The 19203-nt window shown below is 49.8% G+C and overlaps 1 protein-coding gene across 6 annotated transcripts in view; it reads left to right on the forward strand.

The window, feature by feature from the left end:
• Window positions 1-19203, forward strand: part of PSD3 (pleckstrin and Sec7 domain containing 3) — a 588112-nt gene that overhangs the window by 1470 nt on the left and 567439 nt on the right. The window lies entirely within an intron of this gene.

The raw sequence follows: 19203 nt of genomic DNA on the forward strand, positions 1-19203 counted from the left end.
CTGCCTGCTCTCAACTTGCTGGACAGGGCTTTTAAGGTTAGGCTTTATTTGCCTTTCCCAGCACCACGGACGTCTCACTCTCCTCTGCCTGGGTGTGGACCACGGTGAGAGGGAAAGGGTGTGTGCTGGGGTCCGTGGGATGAGACGGGGGTTGGGGGGCGGGTACTCTCTTGAAAGCCGACATGGGGTGACCCGCAGGGGAGCCACCAGGGGAGAGTTGGATGAAATTCACGACATTGGGAAGGGGCCTTTCACAAGCTGGGAGGCGAGACTGCTGCATCTCGATTCTGCGCCTCCCTCCTTCTCACCTCTCAGGCGGCCCCTCCTGCCCTTGCCTCTTCTCATCAGGGGTCCGCAGAACCACAGTTCAGGAGCAGGGAGAAAGGATGAGTCTGTATTCTCTCCAGAGGGGGAACCCTTTGGAAGAAGAGATGCTAGCACGCTTCCGTAAGACATAGTTTACATTCCTTCTTGATGCTTGTATCGCTCATTTCCTACAGGGACTCAGGGAGAATGACTTAGCCGTGCGTCAGGAGCCCTGTCTCTGTGTGGGGTCACATAGTAGTTGTTTGTGTACTTGCAGCCTGGTCTGATGACTTAACCCCCCCTTCCACTCTCCTCTTCCTGCTTCGGGGTGTAAGTCAGCACCCCGGAGCTGTCACCGTTGCTCTGACAAGACTTGGTCTAAGCATATGGATCTCGGCTTTGTCCACCTGATTTTGCACGTGTCCCTGCAGAAGTCTGTTCTGCTTCAAAGGAGGATCGCAGGATTCCTGGCTAAATGGTCAGCAGCCCCAGGTTCAAGTCTTAACCTTGAGCAAACTCAAAGCTCCCTGAGTGCCAGTTTCTCAGCCTAGGAACCCCAGTGAGGTCACTTGCTTCATAGTGTGCTACACAGATTTGTGTTGGGCCAGTGAAAAGGACTCTCAGTATCTCTGCAGTGAGGAAGAACAGAAGCAAGACCAAAGGGACACGAGGTAGGAACAGGGAGGCCTGGAGACAGAGGTGTGAGTGTAGAGTGTGTCTCCAGGGCCTGCTTGGGGAAGTAAGGCCTTGACCTTGCTGGCCAGGTAGCTCCCTCTGATCCACAAGTCCTCCATATGCCTTCTGGCTATAATTAGCATGGTGACCCCTGCCCCCTGTTGGATGTTAGAGAGAGAAGCAAAATCTCCTGGAGATTTCTTGGTGTCCAGATCAAGACAGATCTTGATACCCAACAGGTTCGAAAGATGAGTTTATAGGAGTCACCTGGTACTTTCCTATTTTGGAACTTAGCCATAGGAGTGTCACAAGGCTGATTAAAACATTTCCTGGGGGGCAGGTATCAGACACCACTTGGGACATCCACATCCTATATCAGAGAGCCTGGTTTGAGTCAAGCTCCTCTGCTTCCAGTCCATCTTCCTGCTAATGTGTATCCTGGAGGACAGAAAATGATGCCCAAGGACTTGCACACCTTCCACCCATGTGGGAGACCTGGATTGAGTTCCAGGCTCCAGGTTGTTGAAGGTATTTGGAGAATGACCAGAAGATTTAAAAGTGTCCTCTCTCTCTCTCTCTCTCTCCCCCTCCAAATAAATTAAATTTTTTTGACAGGCAGAGTGGACAGTGAGAGAGAGAGAGAGAGAGAGAGAGAAAGGTCTTCCTTTTTGCCGTTGGTTCACCCTCCAATGGCTGCTGTGGCCGGCGCACCGCGCTGATCCGATGGCAGGAGCCAGGTGCTTCTCCTGGTCTCCCATGGGGTGCAGGGCCCAAGCACCTGGGCCATCCTCCACTGCACTCCCTGGCCACAGCAGAGAGCTGGCCTGGAAGGGGGGCAACCGAGACAGAATCCGGCACCCCAACTGGGACTAGAACCCGGCGTGCCAGCGCCGCTAGGTGGAGGATTAGCCTACTGAGCCGCGGCGCCGGCCAAATTTTTTTTTCTTGAGACTATTGTTCAGCCTAGTGGTTAAGACACTGGCTAAGATGCCTGCATCTGACATTGGAGATTGGAGTCCTAGATTCAGGTCCCAGCTCTGCCTCCTGACTTCAGCTTCCTGCTAATGTAGGCCCTGGGAGGCAGCAGTGATGGCTGAGGTAATTAGGTTCCTGCCACCCACATCTGGATTGAATTCCTGGATCCCAGTCTTGGGGAGTGAACCAGTAGATAAATGTGCTCACTCACTCGCTCTCTTTTTCTCTCTCTCTCTCCCTGGAAAATTTTGAAGAGAGAACATTCTCATGTCAACTAAAGATGGTGTGGATTTCTGTTGCTCTCCTCAGGGAAAGTGTGGCCAGTTATCCTTATTAAAGTGAGATGCTGGTTACAAGGGGGTACATTGTATTCCATTATGCACACTGTGGGGTTGAGGCCCTGGTGCCCACTTTCCAAGAAGAAAAATCTGCGTCTCCAGGGTAAGCATTCTTTGTGGCTAAATCTATCCTCTGGGGTTGCAATCACAGGCTCCGAAGTGAAAACAAGCGACTCACTTGGTTCTCAATGCACACGAGGGCTGAGTATGAGCACCATGGACTTGGCTCTAGCACTCCGTGACCAGACAGTCCCTGATGCACTCCTTCTCCTTATAAAAGCCTCCACATTCCATAAGGATGTGCATTATTAGCATTTGCACCCTACTGCCCAGAAGATGAAAGCTGGGGAGTGGCCAGCACCTCACTGGAACTCATGACTGGGACCAGTGGCCGATGCTGTGGCTCAGCAGGTTAAGCCACTGCCTGCAGCACCAGCATCCCATAAGAGCGCCAGTTTGAGTCCTGGCTGCTCCACTTCTGATCCAACTCCTGCTAATACACCTGAGAAAGCAGAAGGTGGCCCAAGTACTTGGGCCCCTGCACCTTCATGGGAGACCCGTATGGAGTTCCAGGTTCCTGGCTTCAGCCTGGTCTAGCCCTGGCCATTGTGGCCATTTGGAGAATAAACCAGTGGATGGTGTGTGTGTGTGTGTGTCCTTCTCTCTGTAATTCTACCTTTCAAATAAATCTTAAAAAAAAAAAAAAAAAAAAAAGGGACCAGGTAGCCTGCCCTACCACTTGAATTGACCTCTCCAAAGCTCGGCCTTCTCTGTCTTCTCTGTGGACAGAACTTCCTTGGAAAACAACTGGACATTTCCTGGGGTCTCGTTGTCAAGGCTGCGCTCCGCACTTCCTTGGTGGTGGGGATTGGGGATGGTGGGAGGTGGAAGAAGCACCTTGGGGAATATCCGGTCTAGCGCCCCCTGCCTGCATGAGAGAACACAGCCGCTTTCCAGAAGCAGGAAAGAACTGGCTTCAGAGGCCCTGGGGTTTCGTCTCAGAGCAGTGTGAACTGAGGCCTGACATCCCTGTGGTTAGTCTGCCAGGGTGAGTCAGAAAACACCCAGGGCCTGGGACCAGAGCCTGCCCTCCCCCGCTCTCAGACCCCTTGCTCTGCTGCCCCTCTGTGGGAACCCAAGGAACTGTCAATGTTAGACTTGCACTGGGGCTGAAGATACAAACACAAGGATGCCAGGCCCAACTCAAAGAGGCAGAAAAGCTTTCTCTAGGGAAGTCTGACATACTAAAATAAAACGTGTTTTGTGTCTTAAAGCAGTAGTGACTTGTGGTGTGTAAATGACATTAGAAAATCAGTGAGAATATACTTTTAAAAATCTCTCCCCAAGTGCCATTTTTATAAAGTGCACAGTTTTCACCCAGAAATGTGATCCCTGTATTTTGGTTTGCCTTTGTTCCTTCCTCTCTGACAGTAGCCCCTAGAATCCATCAACTGAGTTGCCACCCTGGGCTTCCAGGAGTGTTGGGGCTTTAAGAGGGCAGGAGAGCAAAGGAGACAGACAAGGACTTAGCAGGAGGTCATTCATGAACCCAACACCGAATCCAGCAGACCAGAGACAATAGCTTTAACTCTCTGTCTTGGATTGTTGTTCCTTGAAATAAAACCAACGACCCAAACGCTCAGATAAGTCTGTAAAACGCATTCCATCTGCAGTACAAGGTTTTCATTTAAAGGTCATTGATGCTAGCATGCAAACAACGAGAACGCAGCTCTGGTTCTGCAGGCTCCCCAGCCACGTGGCCTCTGACCACGCCCTGAGTGGAGCTGGCTGCTGCTTCTTTTTTTTTTTTTTTTTTTTTTTTTTAATGCAGAATCTGGCCCCTACTTCTTGCTTTCACTGATGTTACCTCTTGCTTAGCTTCTGAGAAGCTGCTTGTCCCTCAATGCCATTTTTGTCTCTTTTCAGCCTTCTTTTTTTTTATTTTTTTAATTTTTCAGGCAGAGTGGACAGTGAGAGAGAGAGACAGAGAGAAAGGTCTTCCTTTTGCCGTTGGTTCACCCTCCAATGGCCGCCACGGCCAGCGCGCTGCGGCCGGCGCACTGCGCTGATCCGATGGCAGGAGCCAGGTGCTTCTCCTGGTCTCCCATGGGGTGCAGGGCCCAAGGACTTGGGCCATCCTCCACTGCACTCCCAGGCCACAGCAGAGAGCTGGCCTGGAAGAGGATCAACCGGGACAGAATCCGGCGCCCCGACCGGGACTAGAACCCAGTGTGCCGGCGCTGCAAGGCGGAGGATTAGCCTAGTGAGCCACGGCGCCAGCTGGAGCTGGCTTCTCCCATGGGTTCTCTGCAGCCCTTCCAGTTCTGGCATTCTGTGGTAAGTAGGGATCCAGAAAAGGAATGAAAAGTGAGGGGAAAGCCTTCCACGGCTCCATTTCACCCACCTCAGCTCACCTCTGCGGATCCTTGATGTTGCCGAGTGCCATCGCTGCAGGAAGGGTCGGGCTCCACAGTGGCTGCACTGGGGAGAACCTGGATTTTGGCACGGATCTGGGAATCCAGGGACAGGGCAGTCAGTGCCTTCTTGCAGCGGTGCGCAAATTCCTGCTGCGGGATTTCAGGGTGGAGCCGCAAGCTGTTGGTCTTCTAACAGCCAGTTCTGTCTTCTCTCACTGAATTCTCATTGAACACAATGCTCACCGGTCCCTCGGTCAAGCCTGTCCCCAGGACAAAGCCACTGACCCGCTCTGGGATACGCCCTGCATTCCCCAAGACTTTGATTTCTCTGACCTCTCTCTCCTAAGTGTGGAAACTGTCTTGCTCACAAAGCGGCATTCTAGAAAATTCTGCCTTTGTATTCATCCTTCCTGAGGAGCAGTTCGGAACTTTGCAAATGAAACTCTAGGCAAAGGCGAGCACGTACAAACGCCCTTGGACTCATTGTAGCGGCGAGCCAGACTCAGTGCACTGTCCCCCTCTCACGGCCCTGGTGCTCAGTTAGTACTGACTGCGTCGCCAAGCTGATCTTCGGCCCGTTTTACGCTGCCCTGGTCTTGATTTATTTCTTGAGTAAATGAAGCCTGTGGGAGCAGAATGGGCTTCGATTCTTTGTCATCTCATGGTGGGCCTGGGTGTTCCCATGACAACACCCTCTCCCTCCTTTTCCCTGGACGTCCATACACCCAAGTTGGATCGTTACACAGATGCTACCTTCACAGACTCCCATATGCACCAGGGCCTCGGCTGATTGATGGGAAGAAGAGAACAGGGCTCGCGAGCCCCCACACCTGCAGAGAGCCCAGATGCGGGGCTTCCGCCCTGTCTGTGATTCATGTAGGCCGAGGGAGGGCACGTCCCTCTGTTCCGGGGCTCAGTTCCTTTTCTGTCATGTGAAAATATTAAACACTCTCATGTCTTCCCTTCCAGCTCCAAAGATTCCAAGTCAGCTCTCGCCAGTGCCTCTGTGCCTGCACTCAGGAAAACACAGCCAAAACTACAGCTTTTGATGACAAATCTCTCAAAGTCCATCATATTGAGAATTCTCTGTGTTGGGAAACTACTTTGTTGGTAGTTAGATGCTTCTTCAGATCCAGAGAAAAAATAGGAACCAGAACACATTTTAAAACAGAGTGCACCAACATGTGCCCTATTTTCTAATCTCAAGGGTGAAATTAGGTTTGGCCTGAAAGATTTAGGCACAGCAATTAAACCTGAGTTTTGCACAGCTTTACAAAAAGAACTTGAGGGTTCCCCCACCCCTGCCCCGCTTTGAAAAAAGAAATAAACAAATTTGCTGAAAATGTTGGTTTTTGTTTCCAAATATTCAGAGAAAGGAATATTGAAAGTCATTCCCATCAGGAGTTAAGACTTAGAATATTCTGAGACACAGCCCTCACTCAGCTGCAACAGATCGTCTGGAGGTATTTTGCGCTTCAACAAAAGCCTTTCCCTCAGTTGGAGATTTGGTCAGGACTCCTGGTGATACACGGTGGAGGCCCTCAAGGCTACTGACTCCTAAGTGAGGGAGATTCCTAGTAAAAGGAATGCACCCCTGTTATGGGTGGGTCTTGCAGAGGCCAAAGACAGAGATGCGGATGGGCCTGAGAGCCGGTGGGAGCCAGGGAGTGCAATGTGGCGGGTCTCTGTCCTCTCCTCTCTGCAGCCCTCTGCCCCTTTCTTCTGTCTGCCCTGTGGCCTTCCACCTGCACACTCCAGCTCCACAGGAGAGAAACACGACCGCCACAATCCCTTCTTTGTATTTATTTATTCGAAAGGCAGAGTGAGAGAGAGACACAGATACCTCCCCTCTACTGGTTGGTTCACTCTCCAAATGACCGCAACAGCTGGGGCTGGGCCAGGCCAAAGCCAGAAGGCTGGAACTCCTTACAGGTCTCCTGCATGGCTGGCAGGGGCTCAGGCGCGTTAGCAGGAAGCTGGGTTGGAAGCAGAGTGGCTGGGACTTGAACTTGGGACAGCTGCATTGCAAGCTGTGCCACAAAGCCTACCCTGACGTCTGTCATGTAGAACATGTTCAGGCTAACCATGGAATCCCTGAAGCCTGATTCCCAACCCCCTGGGAACGCTCCTTGGTCCAGCATGCGTTGGGGATGTTGGTAGACACAGATCCATCACTTGCGGTGCTGCCGAATCAGCAGTCCCGAGAGGGACCTGCTCACGAGAAAGCTTTCCTTGCTCATGACGAGCTGCAGAGACACGGAGGGAAAGTAGCTCCCAGCTGCCTCCTTTGAGGAGCAGTTTGCTAGGGTTTTTATAGCAAAGGTTAGAGGGGGTGCCGAAGATGTAGCAAATGCAGAAGGGAGGGGCCCCTCCACCACCGCCACTTCGCAGCAGGCACCTTCACGCCGTGGCTGTGGTGGTCTGGCCCCCTCTGTGGGCGGTATTGCAAGATACGCGTTCCTGGAACACCCTCTGAAACCAGGCTCGGCAGAGCCTGTACTTACAAATGAGGTTCTCTGCCCCTGGTCTAGCGCTCTCTTTGCATCTAAATCCTACTCTCTGGGTTACAGGTGCCCACCCAGTGGGCTATAGTGGGGACAGGGCTGGGTGCAGCTCCTCATGTATTCTCAGGTGTGCTGAGGGTTGTCCAAGCAGGCAAGGGACAAATCCTACACCTTGAAGGGGTGTGGGGAAGAAGAGGGCAGATAAAGATGACCAACCCACTGGTGCCCTGAAACCCTTTCAGAGAATCAGCAACTAAAATTGTAAAATGATTATAAAATTATAAAAATTATAAAATTATAAATGATTCCTTGGTATGAATAATCTGAGCCCTCTCGGAGTTTAGGAAAGCCAGATTTTATAGCCCTCGTGGAATATTTTTAAACAGAGCACCCCCGAACTAAGTAATGTACGAGAATCGAATCATTGCCTGCTATGGTTTATAAATAGATTTATTTCCACAATCTGCTTCTGGTTATGACACAGTACAATGTTCTCATTTAAAGGCTTTTTTCCTTTGCAGACTTCTAGAGAATCTAGGATGTTTCAAGATTCACAGGGATACAACCTCCCTAAGGGAAAGTGGGGTTCCATAGGAAGTAGAGGACCAACCCGGGCTCTACATGTGGTCTCTGCAGCTTCACGCCAACCCTAGGGGACCCCTGACCCGGGAGTCACAAGGTCAGAGCCAGCGAGAAGCAGGAAGCTCAGCTGCATTCCGCAGCCTGGGTTACAGTCCTTGATCTGAACCACGTCAGTGAGAACACAAGTTGGGCAAGACAGGATGCTGGCCAAGGTTCGGTCAGCACGATCGCGCCGCTCCAGGGCTGCGTCCTTCGCAAGTTCACGTTCCTCCGTGCTACATAATCAGCACCTGGGACTCTCTCTCTCTCTCTCTTTTTTTTTTCTGGCTGCCCTTTGTGCCGTGCGTATTTCCTGTGATTATATTTAGTCCATTTGGGCCTTTGGGAATCTAACTTTCAATTTCCAGGATGTGTGATGATATTGTATGAACGTTTCAATTCCCAGGTGCACCATATTGAGAGGGGAGAAGCCACAGGCACTGCTCGGGCGCTGGAGGTGTTTTATCTTCCGAAGCTCTCCTTTCGTGATCAGCCTGGCTGTAGGAGAGAGCGTTGATCTCTTGTCAGAAGCAGAGGACTCGGGAGAACCTCATATTCACTCAATCTTCTCCCGTAAAGGAGTTCAAGTGCCTTTAACAACAGCACAGGCTATAAACAGGGCAGCAGCATTGTGGAGCAAAGGGCTAAGCCACAGCTCCGTGCCTGCATTCCACATCAGATTGGAATGCCTGGGATCCAGTCCCACCTGTTTCTGATCCAGCTTCCTGCTACTGCACACCTGGAAGGGAGGCAGCAGATGTGGCTCAAGTACTTGGGTCCCTGCTGCCCATGTGGGAGACCCAGCCCTGGCAGTTGTAGGCATTTGGGGAGTGAACCAGCAGATAGGTCAGCTCTCTGTCTCTCGCTCTCTCTTTCTCTCTCTCTCTCCACCTTTCAGATGGAGATCAGCGCAGCGCACTGGCCATAGCTGCCACTTGGGGGGTGAACCAACGGAAGGAAGACCTTTCTCTCTGTCTCTCTCTCTTTCTCACTGTCTAACTCTGCCTGTCCAAAAACAAACAAACAAAAAAAACAAAAAACAAAAAAAAAACAAACAAAAAAACCCCAAGTCTAGGAAAATATGTAAATAAGAGCCAAGATCAAGAAAAAAATCAGACTGAGGGCAGAACTGGAACACAAAAGTATGAGCCATCAGGATCTACAGAGCTAGTACACACCAAAGTCAGTTTTGGCTGTGTGCTTTGCAGCCGCCCCGACTAAAAAAAAATACACAGGGTTAGCTATGTACTTCTTTTTTTTTTTTTTTTTTTTGACAGGCAGAGTGGACAGTGAGAGAGAGAGACAGAGAGAAAGGTCTTCCTTTGCCGTTGGTTCACCCTCCAATGGCCGCCGCAGCCAGCGCACTGTGGCCAGCGCACCGCGCTGATCCGATGGCAGGAGCCAGGTACTTATCCTGGTCTCCCATGGGGTGCAGGGCCCAAGGACTTGGGCCATCCTCTACTGCACCCCCTGGCCACAGCAGAGAGCTGGCCTGGAAGAGGGGCAACCGGGACAGAATCCGGCGCCCCGACCGGGACTAGAACCCGGTGTGCCAGCGCCGCAAGGCGGAGAATTAGCCTAGTGAGCCGCAGCGCCGGCCAACTATGTACTTCTAATCCTGGGAGGGAGAGAGGAAGAAGGGAAGTAGGGAAAGAAGGAAGGAGGGGAATGAGGGAGGCAAAGGCATCTCTTAGCAAACTGAATTAGGCTTAAAATAACATTTTGGACAAGAAGTTTCCTTACACACATTTAATAGTCACTGTCCCTGTGTTTCCTTTGACATGTGATTTGGTAGCCTAAGTGATCCTTATGTAGCAGGCGTTCCTCGCTGGTACCTTAAGCTCTGTAAGACCCTGTGCCTTTTTACTCAGCGTCCCCCTCCCCCAGATACTCCACTCTCTGAGCTCCTTGACTTCCTAGTGACGGTTCAGCCATCTCCAGTGCTGGCTGGCCTCTCCTTGTTATCCATGTGCCCGCCTGTAACGCACTTCGTTCCATTTACCGCAGGCCAGGAGGGTACAAAGCGAGCGTGTCCAAACAACAAGGCAAGTCTGCTGGTTATATCAAGTAAACACACAAAGACTGTGCGTGTAGGTGTGTGTGTGGAGGAGGCTGATTTACTCTGTTAAGAGCTGCTACTGTTGCTTTCTAGGACTATGATTACTTTGTTGAAAGATTTATTAGCCGGCGCCGCGGCTCACTAGGCTAATCCTCCGCCTTGCAGCACCGGCACACCAGGTTCTAGTCCCGGTCAGGGCGCCGGATTCTGTCCCGGTTGCCCCTCTTCCAGGCCAGCTCTCTGCTGTGGGTCAGGGAGTGCAGTGGAGGATGGCCCAAGTCCTTGGGCTCTGCACCCCATGGGAGACCAGGAGAAGCACCTGACTCCTGCCTTCGGATCAGCGCGGTGCGCTGGCCACAGTGCGCTGGCTGCGGCGGCCATTGGAGACCTTTCTCTCTGTCTCTCTCTCTCTCTCTCACTATCCACTCTGCCTGTAAAAAAAAAAATATTAAATAGTTTATCTGAGAGGCAGAGTGACAAAGAGAGAGAGAGAAAACCATCTTCCATCCCCTGGTTCACTCCTCAAATGGCTATGCCAGCCAGCGCTGGGCCAGGCCAAAGCCAGAAGCCTGGAACTCCATCTGGGTCTCCCACGTGGGTGGCAGGTCCTTGGGCCAGCTTCTGCTGTTTGGATCTGAGCCAGAGCATCGGGAACTTGAACTGGTGCTGCAATGCAGGCAGTGGCTTAACCCTCTGCACCACAATGGTGGTCCCTATGGTCACTTTCTTGATGAAAGAAGTTGCTGAATGAGTAACTGTATTTATTTGAGTAACTGTATTTACTTGAGAGAGTTACAAACAAAGAGAGGGAGAGGAGGGAGAGACAGAAAGATCTTTCATCTGCTGGTTCACTCTCCAAATGACTTCAATGGCCAGAGCTGAATCAATCCAAAGCCAGGAGCCAGGAGATTCTTTCGGATCTCCCACACAGGTGCAGGGGCCCAAGCGCTTGAACCATCTTCTACTGCTTTCCTAGGCCATAGCAGAGAGCTGGATTGGAAGAGGAGCAGCTGGGACATGAACTGGTGCCCATATGGGATGCCCGCACCGCAGGCAGAGACTTAGCCTACTGCGCCACAGCGCTGGCCCCAAAACTTGTTTTAATTTTATTTCCCATGAACTTTTTGAAGGAGCCTTGTATCCTCTAGCAGGAGCAGAGGATGATAAGCAAGCGAAGAAGGCACGAGGATACTGACCTCACAGTGCAGCAGGAGCCTGGGAGAGAGTAAAGCAGAGGGAAGTGATGGGAGGGACAGTGGGACGACGGTTTGGTTTGTGTGATGATGGCTCTGCAGGCAGGGTGACGCACAGGAAGGAGCCAGCCTGGGAAGACCAGCCCCCTCAGGGCCCACTGGTGAGGCAGTCAGCTCCGAGGCCTTGCAAGCTGATGACTGGCCAAACCAGAGGTGATTGGCATTGTTGGGCATCAACCCACAGTGGAATGAAACGTCAGACTCTCTCCGGGGCCCTGCATTTAGCATGGTGGTGTTCTTGTGAACGTGCATTTCTCTTGTGGCTCAGGCTGACGTTTCGGAAGCTGTTGGGTGGGCCTGTGGCCAAGGAATGCCAGTACTATTTCTGTTTGGCTGGGCTTGGTGACCTAGTTTTCTAGATAGACTTTGTGAATAATGTCCCCCCAACAGCAATGATTTTTCTGGCAAATCAGCTTCACTCCCTGCTTTCAACATCCTATAAAGTAAATGTTTCAACTTGACCAAAATTAAATTCCTGTGTCTTTCTTGCCATTTTAGAAAGCTAATGGCAAAAATCTTTTTTTTTTCACTTCAATCTTTTTTAGTAAGTGAAGTTTTCCATATAGCTCTCTGTATCACTGCCCTCTTACCATTTTTTCTGATAATTGTTTTTGAAACTCTGTTTATTAGCGAGGTAGAGAGACACAGAGACAAACAGGAAACTGCCATCCACTGGTTCACTCCCCAAATGCCCACAATGAGTGGGGCTGGGCCAGGTCTAAGCCAGCAGCCTGGAACTCAATCTGGATTTCCCATGTAGGTGGCAGGAACTCAACTATTCGAACCATCATCACTTCCTCCCAGGTTCTGCATTGTCAGGAAACTGGAGTTGAGAGCACCAGTAGTGGACCCCAGGCATTCTTATACGGGACATGGCATCTTTTTTTTTTTTTAAAGATTTTATTTTTTAAAATATTTTATTTATTTATTTGAGAGGTAGAGTTACAGACAGTGAGAGGGAGAGACAGAGAGAAAGGGCTTCCTTCCATTGGTTCACTCCCCAAATGGCCACAACGGCTGGAGCTGTGCTGATCCAAAGCCAGGAAGCAGGTACCTCTTCCCAGTCTCCCATGCGGATGAAGTGGCCCAAGGACTTGGGCCATCTTCGACTGCTTTCCCAGGCTATAGCAGAGAGCTGGATTGGAAGAGGGGCAGCCGGAACTAGAACCGGCACCTATATGGGATACCGGTGCTGCAGACGGAGGATTAACCTACTGTGCCACAGCGCCAGCCCCATGGGTATCGTGTATTCCTAAATGCCAGGCTAAATGTCTACACCTGTGAACCACTTAGGCCTTTTGTTCATGTATTAGATTGGCATGATGCTGAAGCCTTTGGAGGTCTTTGGGAAAAGAAATCATTACATAAATCACTTAGAAATGACATATTCAAAGTAGATGCAGGAGCTTTATTGACTGTAAATCACCTGCCTCGTTGTTAATTTATTAACTCTTCCTGTAGGTCCTCCATAAAGCGTAAAGCGGAGAGAGGATTCTCTCTAGTCTGCGCACTAGGGATGAAGGCAAAGAGGCATTTAAAGACATAGGCAGCATGAAACACACACAGAATAAGCCACACACGGCGTAGTGCTTGGTGTGATCATCAGTGCAGAACCACAGTGGGGCGACGGCTGTTCACGGAAAGTGGTGCAAGTTACCATCTGCGCTGCAGAGCGTGAGGAGCACAGCCTCCATCCTCTTCCTTTAGTCTGGGGAAGATTCTCCATGGGATGGACCTGAAGCACCATCTCAGCGAAGCCAGGAAAAGCTTGACGAGCTGAAGGAACACAAAGGAGATTAGAGTGCTGGGCTTCTCTTGAGTTCTCGTGTGAATTTCACAATTTACTTCTTTTTGAAGATTTATTTTATTGACTTGAAAGGCAGACTTACATAGAGAGAGAGACAGAGAGACAGAGATCTTCTATTCACTGTTTCACTCCCCAAATGGCCACAAAGGAGGAGTCCAGGCCAGGCTGGAGCCAGGAGCCAAGAACTTCATCCAGGTCTCCCACTTGGGTGGCAGGGGCAGGTAAAGCCACCTCCGAAGTCAGTATCCCATGTGGGTGCCGTTCTAGTCCCGGCAGCTCCACTTCTGATGCAGTTCCCTGCTAATGTGCCTGGGAAAGCAGTGAGCCCCTGCCTCCCAAATGAGAGATCTGAATGAAACTCCTGGCACCTGGCTTTGACCAGGCCCAGCCCTAGCCATTGCCGCCATTTGGGGGAGTGAACCAGTGGATGCAAGATCTCTCTCTCTGTCTCTCCCTCTCTCTCTGTATCTCTGCCTTTCAAATACATAAATAAATCTTTAAAAAATTTAAAATTGCAAATATATGGGAAATAATAAAAATGTCATCAAAAGAACTGCATATTTCAGCATAAAAATATGCGCCATTGAATACAACACTGGAATTTTAAATCAGGGCCAGAAAACCTGGACCTCTCTTGTTCTCTGTCTCTCCTCCCCCCCCCCACCTCTGCCTCTCTCTATAACTCTGCCTTTCAAATAAATAGTAGATCTTTAAGAAAAAAAGTGGGTAACACTCCTCTATGTCAGTCGACTACAGTAATGTATGGGTTTTTCTGCCTTGGTTCCTCCAGAACAAGGTAATTTTGAAGTCCTCCTACATCTGTCTTCATCAAGAAGACCAGCCGAAGAATGCATAGCATTCATTTTCCTCCTTTCTAGACTCGTCTGATCTTTGCTACAAGCAGAACAGTCTTTATGAAAAAAAAAAAATAGAGAAAATAAACCAAGTAAGTTATTCCTGATTGTAAAGGCAGCAGGTATGAAAATCCATCAACATGTTCAGAAAAGGAACCATTTTATTATTTGTAATAAAACCATGAAGATTTAACTCCAAACCCCCATCCCACTAGCCTAGCAAGAAATTCAGCCTCAGTTATTCTTAGGGTTTCTAATACCAAAGTTGGACCAAAGGTCAGGGAATTTCTACAGTGCAAAAGCGTCCATGTGCTCTTGTACTCCACGCCTTCCTGCGGCACGTGGTCAGCACAGGGTTGAAGAACACAGCCGCTGGAGCCGGACTCCAAGGCGTCGGTCCTGGCTCTGCCCTTCCAGCTGTGTAGCCTGGGGCACGTTTCTTCACCTCCCTGTGCTTGTTTCCTTGTCTGTACGAGAGTAGAAATCGCTTCTCCTTTTTAAAAAATATTTATATCATTTATTTGACAGAGTAATGGGGGAGGGGGTGGAGTGAGCCATCTTCCACCTCTGGTTCACTCCCCAAATGTCCACAAAGGCACGGGCTGGACCAGGTTGAAGCCAGAAGCTAGGAACTCCATCCAGGGCTCCCACACGGGTGCAGGGCCCCAAGTGCTTGGGCCATTTTCTGCTGCCTCCCCAGGTGCATTAGCAGGGAGCTGTACAGGAAGTGGAGCAGCCGGGACTGGAACAGGTGCTCATATGGGATGCTGGCATCCCAAGGAGTGGCTTACCTGCTAAGCCATAAAGCCAGCCCCTAGAAGTTGCTTCTTCTTACCTACTCTCTTCCCCTCCAATCTTGAAACATAAAGACCAAGGTTGCCGGCGCCACGGCTCACTAGGCTAATCCTCCACCTTGCGGTGCCGGCATACCGGGTTCTAGTCCCGGTTGCCCCTCTTCCAGGCCAGCTCTCTGCTGTGGCCAGGGGGTGCATTGGAGGATGGCCCAAGTGCTTGGGCCCTGCACCCCATGGGAGACCAGGAGAAGCACCTGGCTCCTGCGATCGGATCAGCGCGGTGTGCCGGCCGCAGTGTGCCAGCCGCGGCGGCCATTGGAGGGTGAACCAACGGCAAAGGAAGACCTTTCTCTCTGTCTCTCTCTCTCACTGTCCACTCTGCCTGACAAAACAAACAAACAAAACCAACAACCAAGGTTATTATTCTCTGGGTTTAATCCTAAATTCTGTAATATATATTTGCCTAACATCTTGATTCTCTACAACTCAGAGCTAATAGGTCCTCAAGAAAAAGACGATTGAGGATTAGAAAGATCCAGAAAAACAGAACTCTCTATAGGTAGACTCAGAATGAAGCGATGTGCGTCAGGGTCCTATGACAAGGCTGAGGAATGGGAGTGGGAATATTAATGCCGTGTCCGCTATGGAAGGGCTGGACCTGGATGGGGGCTTCTGCTGTTGTCCTAGAAACGTCTGCCAAGGCCCCAGGACAGCAAAGGAAGGGGGGCTGAAAAGTCAGGAGAAAACCTGCACATTCAAATGATAACGCATCCTGTCACCCAAGGAAGGTTTGAAGAGGTGTGAAAAATAAAATTAGAACCGCTTAAGGAAAATCTGGGCTTTAGAAGAAGCTATTGGTAAAGCTGTGCTGTTCCTCTGGGTCCAGTGCTCTAGAGTCAGCTTTGCTTGGTTAGTGCTGACTTCCAGGGACCTACAGGGTCGGCCAGAGGCCGTAGGTCAACGGTGCCCAAGGTGCAGGGCCCCAGACAATCTACTGGGGACAGCGACAAAACGGCAGAACTTCTGTTAATATTTCTACGTCTTATGCTCTAAGTTTATTTTTGTGCTTTAAAATGTACAAAGTAAACAAAAATATGTATACTTTAGAAATATTTACACATATATATTAGCAATAGTTGGGATATATGTACATATAAACATATAAGCATATATTCCTAAAATATACATACTTACCTGTGATCAACATATTATGCTAGCAGTGTATTTATTGTTATAGTCCTCCAAAAAGGAAAAATGAAAACATTCATTCATTGATGAACAGGGTTTTTTCTCTAAGATTTTATTTTATTGATTTGAAAGATGGAGTTACAGAGACAGGTAGAGCCAGAGAGAGAGAGAGAGGTCTTCCATCCACTGGTTCACTCTCCAAATGACCGCAACAGCCAGAGCTGAGTTGATGTGAAGCCAGGAGCCAGGAGCTGCTTCTGGATCTCCCACAAGGGTACAGGAGCCCAATGACATGGGCCATCTTCTGCTGCTTTCCCAGACCACAGCAGAGAGCTGGATTGGAAGTGGAGCAGCAGGGATTTGAACCAGCACCCATATGGGATGCCAGCACTGCAGGCGGCGGCTTTACCTACCATGCCACAGAGCCGGCCCCGAACAATTTTCTAATGTGGCCTGGGATGCAGGGGGAAAGGGGTTTAAGCATTGGACTTACCACACTAAAAGCAAACCTTACCCACACGGCAGTTTTGTCTAAGTCGTGGGCCTCCTGCGGCCATCACAACTCCCCTGACACCTGGCTGGAATCCCCAGTCACCACGGGCAGCTGTGTCGTGAGACTGCTGACCCGGAGGGGCCTCTTCCCACCCCGCATTCTCGGGCTACTTTGGAATGCCTCTCCAGTATGCGATTTGGAGTAGGGTTGCCAAGTGTAGCAAATACAAAAATAGCAATAATTGGGACACGTACCAAAAAATTACATGTCGTGCATCTGAAATTCAGATTAAACTGGCATCCTGTGGATTCTTCGACAACTTAGTGTGGAATCAGTTCTGGACAAATTATAGGACCTCCAGGAGCCTCAGCCTCTGTGGTCCTCAGTTGTCATGGGCATCCTTTTCCTAACAGATGTAGCACATTTAGCACCATTCCTGCACAGAGTAGGTAAACCACAGTTGGCATCATCATGATGGCTCTATTATTTCTAATACGGTTCCAAGTGTTGATGTGCAAATCCCATCTCCTTTACCAGAAGGCAGGATCCATGTGCGGACAGACCTGCACATAAGGGGTGCAGAATTGGCTGAATTTTGGCTAAGCACGGCTTCTGCCCATGTACTTTGGTTGAGTCTGGTTGACTGCCTAGTTGGCTGGTCCCCTTTTCAATCTCCTGTTCCCTTCCCCCAAAGATGAAGGTGGTGTTGCTATTTCAGGCAAGCTAAGCCCTTGTGGAAACTGCTTCCCTTGGCTCTTATAAGGTCAGAGGTCTCACAACCTGTAAGAATTTATCATTCCTATTAAATTGCGAGGCTCCCCTGTGTGATTCCTGGAAACCACAGATGAAAACAGAATGTCTAGAACTGCTGTAAGGATTTAATGACATTTGCACTCAAGCTGCCAAAAGCAAATACTTATGACACTGGGTGGCCGTTCTGCTGAATTTACACAGTGCACAACTGTGTTAGCATGAACGTTCATTGAGAATGCATGAGAGCCCATGCAAATATGTACTGATTGTAATGAAAGCCTGGACATTTGTAAAGAACTCTGGCACGGAGCCAAAGACTTAGGAGAGGATCTTCCAGGGATAGTAACCAAGGACCGTGGGAGGGGCTGGCTAGGCCCCCCTGAGAGGGGCAGAGGTGCCCAGCAGAGAGAACACCCTGTTCTCCCATTCACTGCAGGCCTAGCTCCAGGCAGTCTGTGTGTCACTGCGTCCAGGCAGGTCGCTGCTCTTGCATGTCCCTCTTTGACCCACCCCCACTTGAATCACCAGGGAAGATTCAAGTGAGAATTCAAGGTCATGTGCATCTCACTTTTTTTTTAAGTCCCTAGCCTTAGCACCCCCCATTTGAACCCCATCATTGCAAGGGACGTCCCTGAGCTGCCCACTCTTCTCAGGTGTTCTGGGGGCTCTGACAGGTGTCTCCCTGTGCAGGCTGCAGAGGAGCAAGAACCAGGCACTGGGCAGAAAGTCTTGCACTCCCAGCACATAGTGCTGAGCCAAGAACTGAACCATGGGCTCCACATTTCACTATCAGAAAGTGTTTCCCACATGTCCAAGTGATGGTTTCTGCCAGCTGGACTGGGTTGGATAAGCCCAGCAGTCACCTGGGGGCTCCAATTGGAGATGAATCGGGCAGAGGTCATTGCTGTGGGTCCCTTAGAACTGTTTTGCTCCTGCCTGCTGTGGTCACTCCAGTTTGTAAGATGACAGCCACCATCCTGGGCCCTGAGTGACACGGGGCCACCAAGTTGTGGCTCCACCTTGTGGCTGGACCTGCACATCTGTGTGGGATTTCATACCCTTTCACAGGCTGCTGGAGCGGCGGCCAGGAGCATCAAGGTCAGACTCCGGAGTTCAAAGAACGCGAGGTCAGAGTGCAAGGGCTTTCCTGGGACATTTTTGGGAGTACAAAATGACTCCTAGTGCAGTGACATCTTCCAGGCTCCTTATCTCTCAAGGGAAGCTTCAGAGGCAGTGACTCTGGAGTTTCTTCCAACTCTGAAATTCTGTGAACTCAGGCTGCAATAATACCAAGGGCCCTCAAAAAGTCTGTGAAAGTGGAATTAAAAGATAAACGTGATTTGGTGCAAAAAAAAATGGAAGTGCATGCATACAAGGCATCTTCAAAAGTTCATGGAAAATGCATATTGTGAAAATAAAACCATGTATGTATATCAGTGTTTTTTGCACCGAAATAAATTTGTTTCTTAATTCCATTTTTCATGAAACTTTTGAAACGCTCTCATAGACCTGAACATTCTGTAAAGCACAGAGGGGTTGGAAACCTGAAGAATCTCTATGGCCATTATTGTTGTCTTTGTTTTCCTCTGAATTAGCAAACTAAGTCAAAGCACACTAATGATTTCTCTCCAATTATAGGACCTGCACACCTATCCGTTTTTAAAATGATGATTGAATATCTACCCGAAGAACGCACCAGTCTTACAAGATTTAACAATTCTCATTCATTCAATAAATCTTTCAGGCTTGGTGCTAAACAATAGGGTCTAGCTGAGAAATCAGACACTGAATAAGTAATTACAAGTGTTATGTGTGTTACAAAGAAAGCCAAGAGGTTACAGAAATGAACAATGGGGGAGGCCAGCACTGTGGCACAGTGGCTGGCAGCCCATTTGGATTCTGGTTCAAGTCCCAGCTGCTCCGATCCAGTTCTCTGCTAATGTGCCTGGGAAAGCAGCAGAGGATGGTCCAAGTGCTTGTGTACCCACATGGGAGACCCAGATGAATCTCCTGGCTCCTGGCCTGTTGCGGCCATTCAGGGAGTGAACCAGCAGATGGAAGATCTCTCTCTTTATCTCTCTCTCTGTCCCATCCCCCTCCCACCCCCCCTTAATTCTGCCTCTCAAATAAATAATCTTTAAAAAAAGAAAGAAATGAATAATGGGG

The sequence above is a fragment of the Oryctolagus cuniculus genome, chromosome 8 (assembly GCF_964237555.1).
Source record: "Oryctolagus cuniculus chromosome 8, mOryCun1.1, whole genome shotgun sequence".
Taxonomy (NCBI): Eukaryota; Metazoa; Chordata; class Mammalia; order Lagomorpha; family Leporidae; genus Oryctolagus; species Oryctolagus cuniculus.